This window comes from Mauremys mutica, chromosome 12, assembly GCF_020497125.1.
Source record: "Mauremys mutica isolate MM-2020 ecotype Southern chromosome 12, ASM2049712v1, whole genome shotgun sequence".
Taxonomy (NCBI): domain Eukaryota; kingdom Metazoa; phylum Chordata; order Testudines; family Geoemydidae; genus Mauremys; species Mauremys mutica.
Window position 1 is genome coordinate 6,441,980 of NC_059083.1, and position 16,271 is coordinate 6,458,250.

The following is a 16,271-nucleotide window of genomic DNA, read 5'->3' on the forward strand; positions in this document are numbered from 1 at the left end:
ATCGATGGTACGCCCACATCTCGAATACTGTGTACAGATGTGGTCTCCTCACCTCAAAGAAGATATACTGGCACTAGAAAAGGTTCAGAAAAGGGCAACTAAAATGATTAGGGGTTTAGAGAGGGTCCCATACGAGGAAAGATTAAAGAGGCTAGGACTCTTCAGCTTGGAAAAGAGGAGACTAAGGGGGGATATGATAGAGGTATATAAAATCATGAGCAGTGTGGAAATCATGAATAGAGATGTGTTATTTACCTCTTCCACAATACAAAAAACGGGTCACCTGATGAAATTAACAGGGCCGCCCAGAGGATTCAGGGGGCCTGGGGTCTTTGGCAGCGGGTCCCGGGGCGGAAGGACTCCCCCGCTGCCAAATTGCCACCAAAGACCCGGAGCGGAAGAAGCTCTGGGGGCCTGGGCATTGAGCCTCCAGCCCCAGTGGCGCAGCCCGGCCCCAGCTGGGAACCAAGGTAGCAATTTCAAACCTCCCTTCAATCGGTGGGGTCTGTCTTAGAGCAGCAGCCAGGGTTGGGGCTGGAGCCCCTATCCCACAGGAGGGGTCAGACTCTGGGGCTGGCAGGATCTGGGGGCAGAGCATGGGGAGCTGGGACAGACTAGGCCCAGGGACCTGATTCTACAGAGCCCTAGGCTGCCGAGTAGCCTTCCTCCCGTGATTAGTGGGATCGCTGCTGTGAGTCAGGGCTGAGGGATCGGCCCCCCAGGGCTGAAGAGACCCTGCAGTGCAGGGAGATTTGTAGGGGGCTGCAGAACTAGCTTGAGCTTGATAGTTTGATGAGCTGCTGTGTGCACGGAAGGATGGGCTGGGGCGGATGCAGGAGTCTGGGTTCAAATCCTGCCTCTGCCAGACTCATGGTGGAACTAACAGTGCATCTACACGGCATTCTGGACCAAGCGGGAGCGACCCTCACAGCCAGTTGACAAACTCAGGCGAGTGCGGCCTGCCTTAGCGCTCTGAAAATATCTGTGTTGACAGCACATTTTGTCTCAGGCTGGAGCTAGGGGGCCAGATCCTCGGCTGGTGTAGACAGACGTTACTTTTTGGCCCCCACTAACCTAACTGGTTCGAAGACTGGGCTCGATAAGTTGATGGAGGGGATGGTATGACGAGGCTGTCTACAATGGCAGGTAGTAGCAAATATCTCGAGTGGCTGGTGGTGGGACACTAGATGGGGAGGGCTCTGACTTACTGCAGAAAATTCTTTCCCAGGTGTCTGGCTGCTGGGTCTTGCCAACGTGCTCAGGGTCCTACTGACCAACATACTTGGGGTCAGGAAGGAATTTTTCCCCCGGGTCAGGTTGGTAGAGACCCAGGGTGTTTTTCGCTTTCCTCTGCAGCATGGGACATGGGTCACTTGCTGGTTTAAAGTACTGCAAATGGTGGGTTCTCTGTCTGTCACTTGAATTCTTTACAACATGATGTGAGGACGTCAGTGACTCACCCAGAGGTTCGGGGTCTATCACAGGAGTGGGTGAGTGAGGTTCTGTGGCCTGTGATGTGGAGGAGGTCAGACAGATCATCATGACGGTCCCTTCTGACCTTAAAGTCTAAAGTCTATGAGTCTAAATAACTGTTGCTCCCATGAAGGAAATCCTGCTTTATATTAGCTGAGGGTCTGATCCTTTGTCTCTCTGAGTCTTAATTCTGCATCTGTAAAATAGGAGTAATAATCTTCTGTTTAGACCGTGAGCTCTTTGGGTCAGGGACTGTCTCTCGCTGTGTGTCTGTGCAGCACCCGGCACAACGGGGCCCTGATCTCAGCTGGGGCAGGAACTGTCTCTCCCTGTGTGTCTGTGCAGCACCCGGCACAACGGGGCCCTGATCTCAGCTGGGGCAGGAACTGTCTCTCCCTGTGTGTCTATGGAGCACTTGGCACTATGATGCCTCTAGGCACTATTAAAATAAGACTGAGACTCTTGTAATTTAAGGGACACAGCCTCAGCTGATGTGTCCACTAGATTGTGATTCAGTGGATGAAAGTCAATGGGGATCCGGCCCAGGAACAGCAGGATCAGGCCCCACAGTGTTACCCGTAGACATATCAGACTTTTTACCCCAGTAGCTGCTGCTCTGTCACCATCTCTGGAAATTTTACAGGTTCCCGTCCAAGTCCCCGCTGCTACAAACACATCATAGTAGTGCTGGGAGGCATCTGCACGGCTCTGACGTTGGCTGCCATCTTGCTGAGCTGTCGGGGTAAGCGACCTGGGCCCTTTACATGGGAAATAGACACTATACACAGTTCCCAGTGAGTTGGTGACTTCACTTAGTGCCACGTGGCACTGCCATCATGGGGAGTTTTGCTGATGCGAGCAATCCAGGACTGGATCGTATCTATTTTATACTCTCCCTGGGCAGCAAATCCCTTACGGGAGCCAGTAGAACAAATCCTCAGCTGGTGTGAATTGGCCATGGTTCCACTGGAGTCAATGGGGCCAGATCCCAGCTGGGGTGAATTGACAACATGTCACTAATGTTAGTATAGCTATGCTGGTGTCATTTAGCTGAGGAGTGAGCCAAAGCCACTTCAGGGGAGACTTTTTTGCTGCCTGCTGCTAACCACATCCCGTTGCACGAAGCAGGGTTTTTCATGTGTCACCTGACAACAAAGTCTTCATTTTCTTGAAGAGAGAGTTTGTCATTGACTTCAGTAGCAAAAGGATTTGCTGGCTGCAAAATTTAGTCCCACGAGAGGAGAGAGAGAATTCTAAACGTTTTTTTTTCCCATGGAAAATTCAACGCAAATTCATATAAATCACAGAAAAACCCAAAGTTTCCATTGAGAAAAATCAAAATAAAATATTTTGTTTGGCTCTCTTCTTCCTGAACTGTCACAATGCATCATGGGAATCCCAGGGCCGCAGTTCAGCCAGGGATCTTATCTTACAGAGGTGAATGGGGGCATGAGGGACCCAAACTACAACTCCCATGGGGCTCAGAGGTAGCTCAGGCCCATGTAGTTCGACATTGAACCAAACCAGAAGGTTGTGACACTGCGGAACTGAAATTTCTGGGTTTGCCCTAAACTTTTTGGTTTTGGGAGCTCAACTTTTGAGATTTGGGGCATTTCTTTTTTTTTTGACAAAAAATTTCCTCAGAAAGCCAACACCTTTCAAACCCAAAACATAATTTAGCCAGAAATCCAATTTTCCATCAAAAACCAGCTTTGATAGAAAATTTTCGACCCGCCCTAACTGTAGACTCTCATTGCTGGGGGAGGGATGGATGAATAATTACACTGTTATGTCCTATGCCAGGAGAATTTTCTTTTGCAGATAAGACCTCAGATACTGCCGGTCAGTCTCTTAACCTTCCATTAATTCAGATGTTGTTTGCAAGGGTTCCAAGACAGCTCTCAAGAGGGCCCAATGGCTGGCAGTGTCAGTCCGAGATCAGGAAATGAAGGCAGAGATAGCTTGGAGGATTTCCGCTCTGACCTGAGACAGCGTCTGTGTAACCCTATGGAGAGCAGCTCTACAGGTAACTTAGGTTCACACAGTCTCCGGGCTGCTCTCTCCCCATTTCACTCTCCTTGGCAGAGTTCAAGGCACGTGCCCTGAAGTGAAAGCTCCAGCCGCTGCTCCAGGCTGTAGGATCTTGGGTAGAAAATTTTTTAACAACAGTTTGCCATCAGAAAATTTTCCTACTCCTTGATGGGGAGCTTGTAAGCTGGAGCTCACAGGGTTTTCATGTTCCCCAGTTCCTTGGCAGACTTTTCTTTCCAATGTGCAATTCATTTTTTGTGTCAGAAATGGGAAATTTTCCACAGACTGGAAATTCCAGTTTCTGCCCAGCTCTAGTCAAAATGGGTCCTGCAATGAGTGTATAATATGCAAGAGTGCTGGAAAGAAATTGAAGACCGATCTTTAGTAGGTGTAAATTGGAGTAGCTCCATTGATTTCAGTCCTGGGTTCCTCCATTCATATATAGTTCTGCCGATGTCCCTGAATCCTGACCCACAGCCCCTGCTAGCCCAGCCCTGGGCTCCCCCCACCCCTACAGCTCTGCTGGTGCTCCTGACATTGGAGATCCTGCCTCAAATAAACAAAGCCAAAAAGTGAAGTCTGTTCTTTTTAAATATGTAAGCTCAGATTTCTAATGAGGTGAACAAACAAACTCCAGGGAGTAAATCCTGAAGAGCGTGCAGAAATCAGGATTATAAATATGCACACAACTACACTTGCCCCTGACTTGGATGCATTGGTGTGGGCTCTAACATCCGTCCATCCCAATGCACACCCACCATCTATCAATCTATGGCACCAATCTAGGGTGGCCAAGGGGCTGGTTTTCGACTGGAAAGTCCAGTAAAAAAGGGGACTTGACAGTGTCCGGTCAGATACGGACACCCAAACTCTGGTTACTGTGAGCAGGGGAGGCGCCAGATCATCACCTGCTCCAGCTCCAACTCAGCCGAGGCCACCTTCTACCTTCTTCAGGCAACTTCAGCACCCAGTTCCGGCTCCACAGATAAGTCCCTCCTGACCTAGGCAGCAAGGGGTGGGAGGGGAAAAGCAGTGAGTGACAGGAGGAAGGGGAAGAGGAGTGGAAGAGGTGGGGCAGGGGTGGGGTCTCGGGGGAAGAGGTGTGGCAGGGCTTTGGGGGAATAGGCGGGGCAGGAGAGGTTCCGGCACTCCTGCTGGAGTGTCCAGTTTTTAAATATTACCAAGTTGGAAACCCTTCCCCAGTCAGTTTGGTGTCCAAGCATGAGTTGCACTCCTAAATTGGATGCACACAACAGCATGTATGCACTTCAGTGCACCCCTGTTTGAAAATCTGGGAAGTAGAGTGAAAACTGCCCATGTGACTGTAGAGAAAACATGGGCCCGAACTCAGAACACTCAGAAGCGTCGGCGATTACTCTGTCCCATTTCCCCTCCAGGGGGCGCTGGGTGCAAACTCTGCCCGGTAGGCTGGCAGCTGCACAAGGACAAGTGCCACTGGGTCTCCAAAGAAACGAAACCCTGGAGCGAGAGCCGTGATGACTGCCCAACGAGGAGATCTCGGCTGCTGGTTATCCGGGACAAGGAGGAGCTGGTAAAGCGAATGATCCGTCTGTACCTGTAGAGATGAGAAACCCTGATTATAGACCTTGGGGATTGTAATTATGTAATTGTTAATATTATAGCAGCATTCAAGAGCCTGTAAGCATCAGTGGCGTGCCATGCTGTGATATTTTCATGTCAGGCATGCAATTCTACACTTGCATGTAAAGTGGCATCATCCATGTGCGTTCGGGGGCCGGACAGAATCATCCGGTGGGCACAGCCAGTCCTGGGGCATGCAGTGCTGTCACTGTACACACGGACAACATGCCCCTGCTAAGCGTGAAAGGGGCAGCCAAATCTACAAATTTGATTGAGGTGCTGGCTAGATTTTAAAGATGAAATCGAACTAACCAGGTTTGCCAGTTTGATCTGTGTTATATGCAATATTTGAATGGAACTGAGCAAAGATACAGCAGAACCCCCTTATCCGATCTAACTGGGACTGGGGCCAGGTCAGATCATCAAAAACCAATATAAACCAGAGACTGGCCAATTGGGGTGCTGCAGCGCTGTCTAGTGGCCACAGGAGAGAATGCCCCCTTCTGGACCTGTGTGCGCTGGTTGCCTGGTTAACTCGGAGAGCTGGTTAAATGGAGGGTCAGGTAAATGGAGTTTTACAGTAACTCACTTTATTGAGCCCAGTGAGTGTTAGTTCACTAATTTTAATGCTAGGTTCTCTGCTTACCTTGGACAGAACTTTTCAAATCAGGACACTTAGTTTTTTTTATGTATCAGAGGGGTAGCCGTGTTAGTCTGGTTCTGTAGAAGCAGCAAAGAATCCTGTGGCACCTTATAGACTAACAGACGTTTTGCAGCATGAGCTTTCGTGGGTGAATACCCACTTCTTCGGATGCAAGTCTGGTTACTTGCATCCGAAGAAGTGGGTATTCACCCACGAAAGCTCATGCTGCAAAACGTCTGTTAGTCTATAAGGTGCCACAGGATTCTTTGTTAGTTTTTTTTACCAATTCTCAGTTAATTAATTCACCAAGGCTCATAAGAATGGCCATCCTGGGTCAGACCAAAGATCCATCTAGCCCAGTATCTGGTCTTCCAACAGCAGCCAGTGCCAGGTGCCCCAGAGGGAATGAACAGAACAGGGAATCATCAAGTGATCCATCCCTGTTGCCCATTCCCAGCTTCTGGCAGATAGAGACTAGGGACACTATTCCTGTCCATAGAATATCAGGGTTTGAAGGGATCTCAGGAGGTCATCTAGTCCAATCCCCAGACAGGTTTTTGCCCCATATCCCTAAATGGCCCCCTCAAGGACTGAACTCACAACCCTGGGTTTAGCAGGCCAATACTTCAAACCATGGAGCTATCCCTCCCCGATCACAGATAGCACTGATGGCTCACACAGGTTAGATATATAATTGTTATGGCGCTACAGGGGGTTCAATACCCCAGCCTTCTTACAGTATCTTTGGAAGTACACAAGCACACCCTAAACTTAGCTTTTCCAAGGGCACACAGCTCCACAACTCCAAGTCTGGGCCTTCAGTTCTCCAGTGGTCCATTTCTCACCATGGTTCACCAGCAGGTCCCAGTGAGTTCAACCCTCTTGCAGAAAGTTTACCCATCAGGGTCAGTATCTGTCACAATGCTGGACAGTATTTCAAAACAAGCCAGCATTTAGTAGTCAGCTGGAGGACAGCATTTGAGAGTCCAAGCTGAAATGATAGAGCAAAGCTGAAGTTCAAGTCCACTATAGCAGAGTCATCAGCCACCCCACTTGTCCATGGTCTCCTGGGTTTTGTCTCCATCTCTCAGTCATTCTCTGGTCCTGTGCATCTGCGAGACAATCAGCATCACACTTGGAACATAGACCTGGTCACGTATACATTAGATTGGCCTTGTGATGTTGCTGAGGACTGTGAAAAATGTCATACGCTGAGCGCCATTATAGGGTGACCAGGTGTCTGGTTTTCAACTGAAAAGTCCGGTTGAAAAGGGGTCTGGCAGTGTGCGGGACTCCAGTCAGATGTACTGACCGGACACTAGAAGTCCGGTTACTACCAGTGGAAGGGGAAGTGGCAGCCCGTCACCTGGCTCATGCAGCACGCAGGCACCAGCTCAGGTGGCCCCTTTGAGGAGCACGGTGTGCAGGGGTGTGGCGGAGGAGAGAGAGCGGGAGCCTATGGCGAGTGGGGTAAGGAGCTCCCAGAGGGCATGGAATAGCCCGTGGGAGGGAAGGAACACAAGCTGCCCCGCCAGTCAGAGCTTCCCCTGTCAGTGCTCTCAGGCAGCTCTGGGAAGCTCTGGTTTGAGCGGGCAGGTAATGGGGCTGCCAGGCAGGAAGGGCAAAGGGAGACAGGAAGCTGAAGGAAGGATTCTTAGTTTAAAAACATAAAAATTAGTTTAACACATTAAAAGCAATGGCTTAAAGTTACAGTCTGAGTGAGGCCCTCTAGGGCCACTGTAGTTGGGTTTACAGGAAGAGACATGCAGATAACATTGCTTAGTTAAAATGTACAATATAGTGCCTTGGGTCTGCACTAGAAAGAACGCAGACTCGTCAGGGAATTTTCTGTTATTTAGATTAAATAAACCAAGGAGCGATATAATCACCAGAATGCAATCTCACTGCGGCTTCTCAGCCTTTGGGAACCCTAAGATAGAGGTGAGCTGATCATGGGCAAACTTCTTATTTCCTTTTGGACACATGGCAACAGGCTCTCACATTTCCTCTCTCAGTTTGTCTGCTACGTTCCAGCGTGTTACAGCTGTGCCAACTCTGTACTTCACATAGGAGCTCGTACGGGACATCACACGAAGTGCAAATCGTTTCTGGATCAGACTTTCCGTCTCCTCCCCAGACAAGACCTGGACTTGGCTGAATGGCTCCAAGTTAGATCAAACCCTGTGAGTGATTCCTTTGGCAAAACGTTTTCTTTCTTTGTCTTCTTTCTTTTCAATTTCCTTTCCCCTTCCTTCATTCTCTTGCCTAATTGTTTCTTCTCTGTTCTTCAGTCTCTTTTCTTCCCACAACAATCAGTAATGGATTTTATTGTCACCCCACCCCGCAGAGCAAGGATTAGTGCCCCCGTTTTACAGCGAGATGAGATTGCACTGGGAGCTTGGCTATGGTAGAGGTGGGAATTCAACTCTGAGCTCCCAAGTAGCAGCCCTACGGACTGTCCTTTCTACTGCAATGTCCACTCTCGCTGTGTATCTGTGCAGCACCGAGCACAACGGGGCCCTGATCTCAGCTGGGGCAGGGCCTGTCTCTCGCTGTGTGTCTGTGCAGCACCTGGCACAACGGGGCCCTGATCTCAGCTGGGGCAGGGACTGTCTCTGTGTGTCTGTGCAGCGCCCAGCACAACGGGGCCCTGATCTCAGCTGGGGCAGGGCCTGTCTCTCCCTGTGTGTCTGTGCAGCGCCCGGCACGACGGGGCCCTGATCTCAGCTGGGGCAGGGCCTGTCTCTCCCTGTGTGTCTGTGCAGCGCCCGGCACAACGGGACCCTGATCTCAGCTGGGGCAGGGACTGTCTCTCCCTGTGTCTGTGCAGCGCCCGGCACAACGGGGCCCTGATCTCAGCGGGTGCCACTCTCACACACATCATCAACAGCAGGAGACAGATTGGACTGGACCCAGGAGAGGCTTGGAGGAGAGAATGAGGCAGAACTCTGGTGATTCTTCCCCCGTAACAATGAGTTTCTCTTTTGTAGTGCAGGTTCTCACTACCTGGTTCTGGCAATGGAAACAGCTGTGGGGTGCTAAAGGAGGCTCAGATTCATGCTGACATCTGCAGCGCTGTATTTCGATGGATTTGCCAGAAAGACGCCCCCCTCATCTGACAATACTGCAGATTCCCCCAAAGCGGTTTACTTATTATGATGGGTTGTGTAGAGAGTTCATTTTAATCTTCTTCTGTTCCAGCCTGTAGATTGGAGAGGGCTGGGTTCATTAGGAGCTGGTTATTTTGGGGCGCTCCATTTGCATTATAATGAAGACTCTATTGTGGCACTGATGGCTGAACATTAAAGATTTCTGTCCCATTGTGCAGTTGTTCACTGGGCGAGTGTTTTTACATTATAGTACAGAGCCAGGACTATTATGATCCTCTAGTTTGACTGACAAAACACACATTAGAGAATTTCAACCTGTGATTCCTGCAACAAACCTGTAACGAGTGGCTGAACTTTAGCGCGCATCTTCTTTCATGAGGCCAGTGAGTGTCTATTAAAGACCTGCTTAATGGCAGCTGCTGTGTTGGGTTATGTCCGTTTTGTATAATTTCAGGATCCCATATTGATTTTCAAAATGGAGTTTGTACCCATATGATCCAGCTGATCATGGTTTTCTCACCTTTTATTTCTCCTCAGAAGTGGTAAACTACTTCTGGATAGAACTGGTTTTTACCACCTGTTCCACAGGGTTTCCCAGGAGGGGTTTTCTGCTCCGTCTACGGGGTTTCCTGGGCCAGGTTATATAAGTCTGCCCCGAGCACTGCTCAGCGGCTGTCCATCTGAGTGATAGTGAGGATTTGACTTGCACTCACCTGCCTGTCCTTGTGGTAGAGGGGGGCTCGGGTTTTCCTTCCACAGCTCTGCTTCTACTTTGCCATCACCTGCAAGGAGAAGAGAAGGACAGCCAGCCACATGCCCAGACAGACACTCTCTCCTTTCCTTTGCCCCATTCATTGTACACAAAGCCCTCAATACACTTCATTTCTTTTTCACCCTATCACGACTGACTCCTTGTTATTCAAGGTGGGAAGGACCCTTTAGGGGAAGATCAAACCTACCAGATGACAGATGCTGGATAGGGAGGGTTGGATCTAAGGAAACAGGAAGCATAGGAATCTCTTGCCTTATCCCATGTATATGCCTTTGCCTTTCTGTCCTTTCCTCTAACGCAGCCAATAAACAATTCCAGCACAAAACATGACTGCCTCTTAGGACATTTCTTTCAGATTTCACAGCCCTTGCTCAGTACCAGGGACAAAAGCAGTGGGGCTGGAGTGGGGCTAGACACGAGGAAGAGAAGAGTGATGAACAAGGATGAGCGAGAGAGAGACACACACAGACTTGCCTTCAGTTTATTAGTCCTGGGGGAGAAGGTTGCTTCCACTCCCATTCTTAAGCAGCAGCTGTTGCCTCAGTTTCCCTCCTGGGTTACACATAAGATGATTAAACATTTCCAAAAGAGAACGACCCATTCTGGAGAGGGGTTTATGAGTGTGTTGTATTGTATGTGTGACAAGGCTACCTGCAGCACCTCTGTCCCCGCTTCTGGTCGCTGCAGAGTGCACCCTCTGCAGGCCTTAGGCCCTGAGTGGTCACCGCTTTGGGGTGGAAACCCATAATTCTCCCAATCTCAGACTAGGGTACTAGATGACAGCCCCCTGACTACCGCTCCTCATTATTTAACTTAGCAAGGCCAACAGGGATGTGGGTCTTCCTGCAGGAGCTGTGAACGGTGGTAAATACAGTGATTCGAAACAGCCATCTTAAAACAAAGTATTGATTAATCTTAATAGGAGCACAGCCCAGCTTTCTCTCTTTTATAGATTCATAGACTCTAGGACTGGAAGGGACCTCAAGAGGTCATCGAGTCCAGTCCCCTGGACTCGTGGCAGGACCAAATACTGTCTAGACCATCCCTGATAGACATTTATCTAACCTGCTCTTAAATATCTCCAGAGATGGAGATTCCACAACCTCCCTAGACAATTTATTCCAGTGTTTAACCACCCTGACAGTTAGGAACTTTTTCCTTATGTCCAACCTAAACCTCCCTTGCTGCAGTTTAAGCCCATTGCTTCTTGTTCTATCCTTAGAGGCTAAGGTGAACAAGTTTTCTCCCTCCTCCTGATGACACTCTTTTAGATACCTGAAAACTGCTATCGTGTCCCCTCTCAGTCTTCTCTTTTCCAACCTAAACAAACCCAATTCTTTCAGCCTTCCTTCATAGGTCATGTTCTCAAGACCTTTAATCTTCTTGTTGCTCCTCTCTGGACCCTCTCCAATTTCTCCACATCTTTCTTGAAATGTGGTGCCCAGAACTGGATACAATACTCCAGAGTAGAGCGGAAGAATAACTTCTCGGGTCTTGCTCGCAACACACCTGGGGCTGACTTTTTATCCACCCCAAAAGTTCTTTATCTGTCCTATGTTGCTTGAGTCTATTCAAACCAGTTTATGGGGCTCATTAGAGGGTGTATCTACATCTCAAATGGGGGTGTGATTGTAGCATGGGTAGGCAGATCTGGGCCTGCTTCAATCTAGCGAACATGAGTGCAACAGATCAGCAGTTTCCCAGTGCCCCCTGGTGGCTGTAGGTGGCCCTGTAGGCATCCTGCCTCAGTTTCTCTCTGAAGTTTCAAAAATAATTCACTTAAACCCAGAGGATTTACAATATGATTCCCCCTCTCCTTGGGTCCAATTTATTAGACACCATTCTCCCCCTCCCCCAGCTTTGATTCATGATTTCACAGCCCTCCTTCAAATCCCAGGCCCGCAAACTCTTCTCTCCTTTAGCTGAGGTGTTTCACAGCCCCTTTCTTTGGGCTTCGGCCTGTAGGAGTTTTTTCTACCACCCAGCAGATAGCTCCCGCCTCTTCTCTTTTTTTTCCTCCTTGTTTTTATGATGAAGCAGACTTGACTGAATAGTTTGCAGCCACCACTAGGTATAATTCCTAAATACTCAGTGGTCTCTATTCTCTCACTCTGCCCTGTGTCTTTCAGGTAACGTAACAATGCTTTTTACTAATACCACCATTTCACTGATATTTTTATTATGTAACATGATGTAATGTTTGTTGCCTTATAATGTTTGACTTCCCCAGAAAGCTTTCCCCTTTCGTTAACAAAGCTCTTACAGACCCCACAAAAGGTGATCAGTTGTTTCTTCCACCTTACAGAGTCCACCTAGTCCACCTTTGTGTCTATTTATGCAAAAAAGATTTTTGTGTAAGCCGCGATGGCCAGTTAATACACTGAACAAAGTTATTTACTTCAGGGCCTAGGTGGAAAAAAATGTCGTTATCTTCAACTCTAGGGCACAAGTCAAAAAAAGTCCCTTTTTTCCCATTAATCCAGAGTTTTTCCAATTGCTATCAAATTTTTCTGTACTAGGCCTTTGAGTTCCTGTTCACTTCTAAGTCAGTCCGTCCATTTCTTACAGCTGCTTTGTCCACCAGTGCCCCGCACTGTCTGGCTCTGGCTTCCCACCTAGGACCTGGCGCTGGGCCTGAGGGGCTGGGGGAGAGGAGGAGGTGGGGGGTGGAGCAGACCCCAGGGCTTCCCCACTCTGGGTAAGGCACTTCTATTTGGGGGGGTAACACCCTTGTGCCCCCTCAACTCTGTCCATGAGCTCAAGGTTTCTCCCCGCATCAGGGGTTCAGGTGTGTGTGTGTGTGTGTGTGTGTGTGTGTGTGTGTGTGTGTGTGTGTGTGTGTGTGTGTGTGTGTGTGTGTGTGTGTGTGTGTGTGTGTGTGTGTGTGCGCGCTCAGGGTTTCAGGCCTGCACCACTCCCAGCTGCAGCAGGGGAGGGTGTGTGGCGGGGAACAAGGGGTGCCGGGGCTTGGGGCTTCAGCCCTGTGCTGCTCCCCACTTCAGCCCTATTTGGGGCACTGGGTTTCAGCGGTGGGGCTCTGCAGCCCCCTGAAAGGGCTTGTGGACCCCCAGGGGTCTGTGGTTGAGAACATCTGGGCTAGAGTTTATTTCACTGCCCGTCTCCTAAACCCAACTCCCATAGAAAAGCACCTGGAGGCCCAGAATTCAGTCACCGATACTTGCTGAACATCCTCACCCAGGGTTGACCTCCCCACCATCAAGCCCAAAAAGAACAAAAGGAATAAACTTCAGTTTTTACATTGCAATTTTATCAAATTTCTTGTACCAAAAACAATTTCAACAGGTCAGTCTCTATAGAAACACAGTTATAAACGCAATAGTTCCCAAAAGCTTAGCTTGAGTTCCCCTCAGTCTCAGTTGCAGTCTTTGATCAGCAAGCTCTAGGCAACTTTTTTTTATGGAAGGGGCCCCCGAAATTGCTTTGCCCCAGGCCCCTTGAATCCTCTGGGCAGCCCTGGTTGCAGGAGGGGAGAAGTTATTGTAACTTGCATGCAGGAACGTCCAGCTGCAATCTGTGCAGTCTTCCTCCTCCTCCTGCTGAGGTGGCTCAGCCAATCAGCTAATAACCAACCACTCAATTCAAGTAGATAGAAAAAAAATACTATTATAAAATACTTCAAAGTTAGGGGAAACTGGCCTGCTTTTTCCCAACCACAGGAGCAGGGATTCTTTTTGCAAAGCAGCTTCCCTGAAAACTTGCCCTCAATGGACCCTGAGGCGACAAGGAACCTACTGAGCCTGTGCAGATTTGCCACACCTAAATCCAGAGACGTCTCAGTGTGGAATGCTAACTGTGTGTTTAAACGTCACATGGTATAGTTCGCCTAGGGAATTCCCAATCATACTCATTGAGTTGTTTGGTGCTTTCATCACTGCACTTCCCATTAACTTTGGCCCATTTGTAGCGTCACCGGCTCTTCACTAGAAGCCAGTCATAGTGTCTGGGCAAAAGCTTGGCACCCATAACTGATCGGATTAAAGCTCTGAATACCATCGGCAGTGCTTCCTATTTGCCACCCCATGAGTCCCAGCAAGACTTTTAAACAGATTAATTCTCCCTGTGTGTTAATCTTTACCATAGTCTCCATGTTACTAAAGTAATTTAGCATCAAATATTACCCCTAGGAATTTGAACTTTTTTCACTACATCTATTTCTTCTCCAAACAGATACAGTTTACATTCCTTTGTAAAGTTCCTTTTTTAACAGATCCTTTGATTGTAGCACTAGAAAATGCCAACCTCCATGCCTTGTCCCAGCGAGAGGTCTCTCATAGCACTGTGTGGATTCTCTTTTCTGCCACCTCAGTAAACCTACTCCTAACCCCACAGAGCACAATCAGCTGTGAATAATGTGACACCTTCTCTGGAACCTACTCATTTGGAGAGATCATTTATCATGATATTAAATGAGGTTGGGCTGACAACACTTCCCTCTGGCATACCATTTTTAATACTATATATGTGTGACATAGCTTTCCCTACCCTGGTATGCATGGTCCTTTATCTAATTATCTAATCCACCCAGGCATTCTGCCCTTTATTCTTAGCGTACTTATTCAGAACTATATGCCTTCCCTCCATTGCATGTCACACACCTTTTCAATATCTGGACAAACAGCTTTGTGCCTCATACATCTTTGTATTTCAGTTTCTAATGTAACAATGTGATCAATGCTGCATTTCGTTTCCTAAAGCCATTCTGCACCTGATCTGTAATGCCATTGTTTTCCAATCAATGTCATTCACCATTCTCTCCATAATTTTACCCACACAGGATGTCAGAGCATTTGGTCTATAGGCATCCACTGTTTTGGCTAGCTTGCCTCGTTTTCGTACTGGAATTATTACTGCATGTTTCCACCCTACCAGTTTCACTCCTTTTTCCCTATATAATTCCAAGAGAATCCTCAACCTGCTTTCAGAGTGATACTTAAACATTATTACATATATTATGGGGGAATGTATTCTTATTGATATCAACAGTTTTCTCAGGTTCCCACATACAAAAACAGGATCATATGGAGTTGGTATAAACCATGAAACTAGTAGTTCAGGACTCTATTCAAGTAACTGTCTTTTAATGTGGTCGGAAACTGCACTTTGATTTTCATCATTGCTCATGCTTTGGAAAGTTTCTGATAACAAGAAATCAGAAGTCTCATTACAGCTTCTAACTATGGTGTCAGTCCAATAAGACCTGGAATGTGACTGTTCTTACTTTAAGGTGCCAGAGGACTCCTCGTTGTTCTTACTCTGAATCACATTCATTCTTCTAGCTTGTATATTGCTGACAGCTTGGTACCTTTATTTATCTGCCAACTTCCTCCAAGCTTTTCTTTGATTAAAAAAAAAATTCTTCATGCTACTGCTGTATATCTTTTATACTGCATTAGATCTTCACTATTCATGGTATTTTTTGCTTTTTTAAATAGGCTCTATTTATTTCTCACATTTTTTGTTCCACCAGGGCAGCCACGTTTTTAAGTTATCCGTGCTAGCTGGATCCAAGTTAGCAGGGATATATCTAAGCACGTTACAATTACACCTCTACTTGAAGTGTAGATTACCACTAGGTACTTGAGCTAGTGTGTCTATCTGCCTGGGCTGGGAAGCACTCTTCCAGCTGCAGTGTAGTCATACCTTTAGTTAATGGCCCTGCATGTTTCTTATCTGGCCTACTGTCCATTTTCCTGGATCTGTTTCCTGAGTTAATCCTAGGTATACACACACTTAACATCTTTACAATACCCAGACAACCATACAGAGCATATAGTACACAGGGTCTGAACAAAAGTCAGGCCCAGTTACAAAGCAGACGCTTGCTTACAAATTCACTGTCTGGTACACGGACTTGGCAAAAACATGTCTGGCATTGCACGGGCACAGGAATGGGGTACACACCACCATGTTGTGTGATGGACACTTGACAAAATTGCCAGACTTAGTGAGGGACATTGGGGGGGGGGGGGAAATTACGTCATTCAACCCATAAAATAGCATACATAACTTTCCACACTGAAAAAAAACACTGTCACATATCTAGCTAACACCAACAATAATAACAATAAAAATAATGATACATTCAATTAATAATTAATGAAAAGTGCGTGTGGGTCTGGTGTATTATCCCATCTGGTGGCACCGAGACCACTTACAAAGAGAACAACTGTCATAAATAAACAGATCAGGGTTAAGGTCTCTTTTCCCTGGAAAGGGTTAACATGTAGTACCTGGTGACCACCTGACCAGAGGACCAATCAGAGATAAGATTTTTTCAAATCTCTGTGGAGGGAAGCCTTTGTCTGTGTGAGAACTGTTCTTGAATCTAACAGAGGACAGTCATGTCTCCAAGTTCTCCTGGAGTAGTTTCTACTAATTAATAGTGAGTATTAATTAGAAAGGCAAATTAGTCTTATGATTTGATTTCTATATTTGCAGTTGTGTGTTTGCTAAAGGAAATGCTTTATTCCTGTTTGCTGATATTGCTTTTACTGAGAAAAGGGGGAGAGGGGATTCTCTCCAGAGATTGATAAGGTTATACCCTATGAGTGTCCAGCTTGGGCTCATAGAGATTCTGTATTTTTCTTTTTATTCTTTAATAAATTCTTTTCTTTTCTTT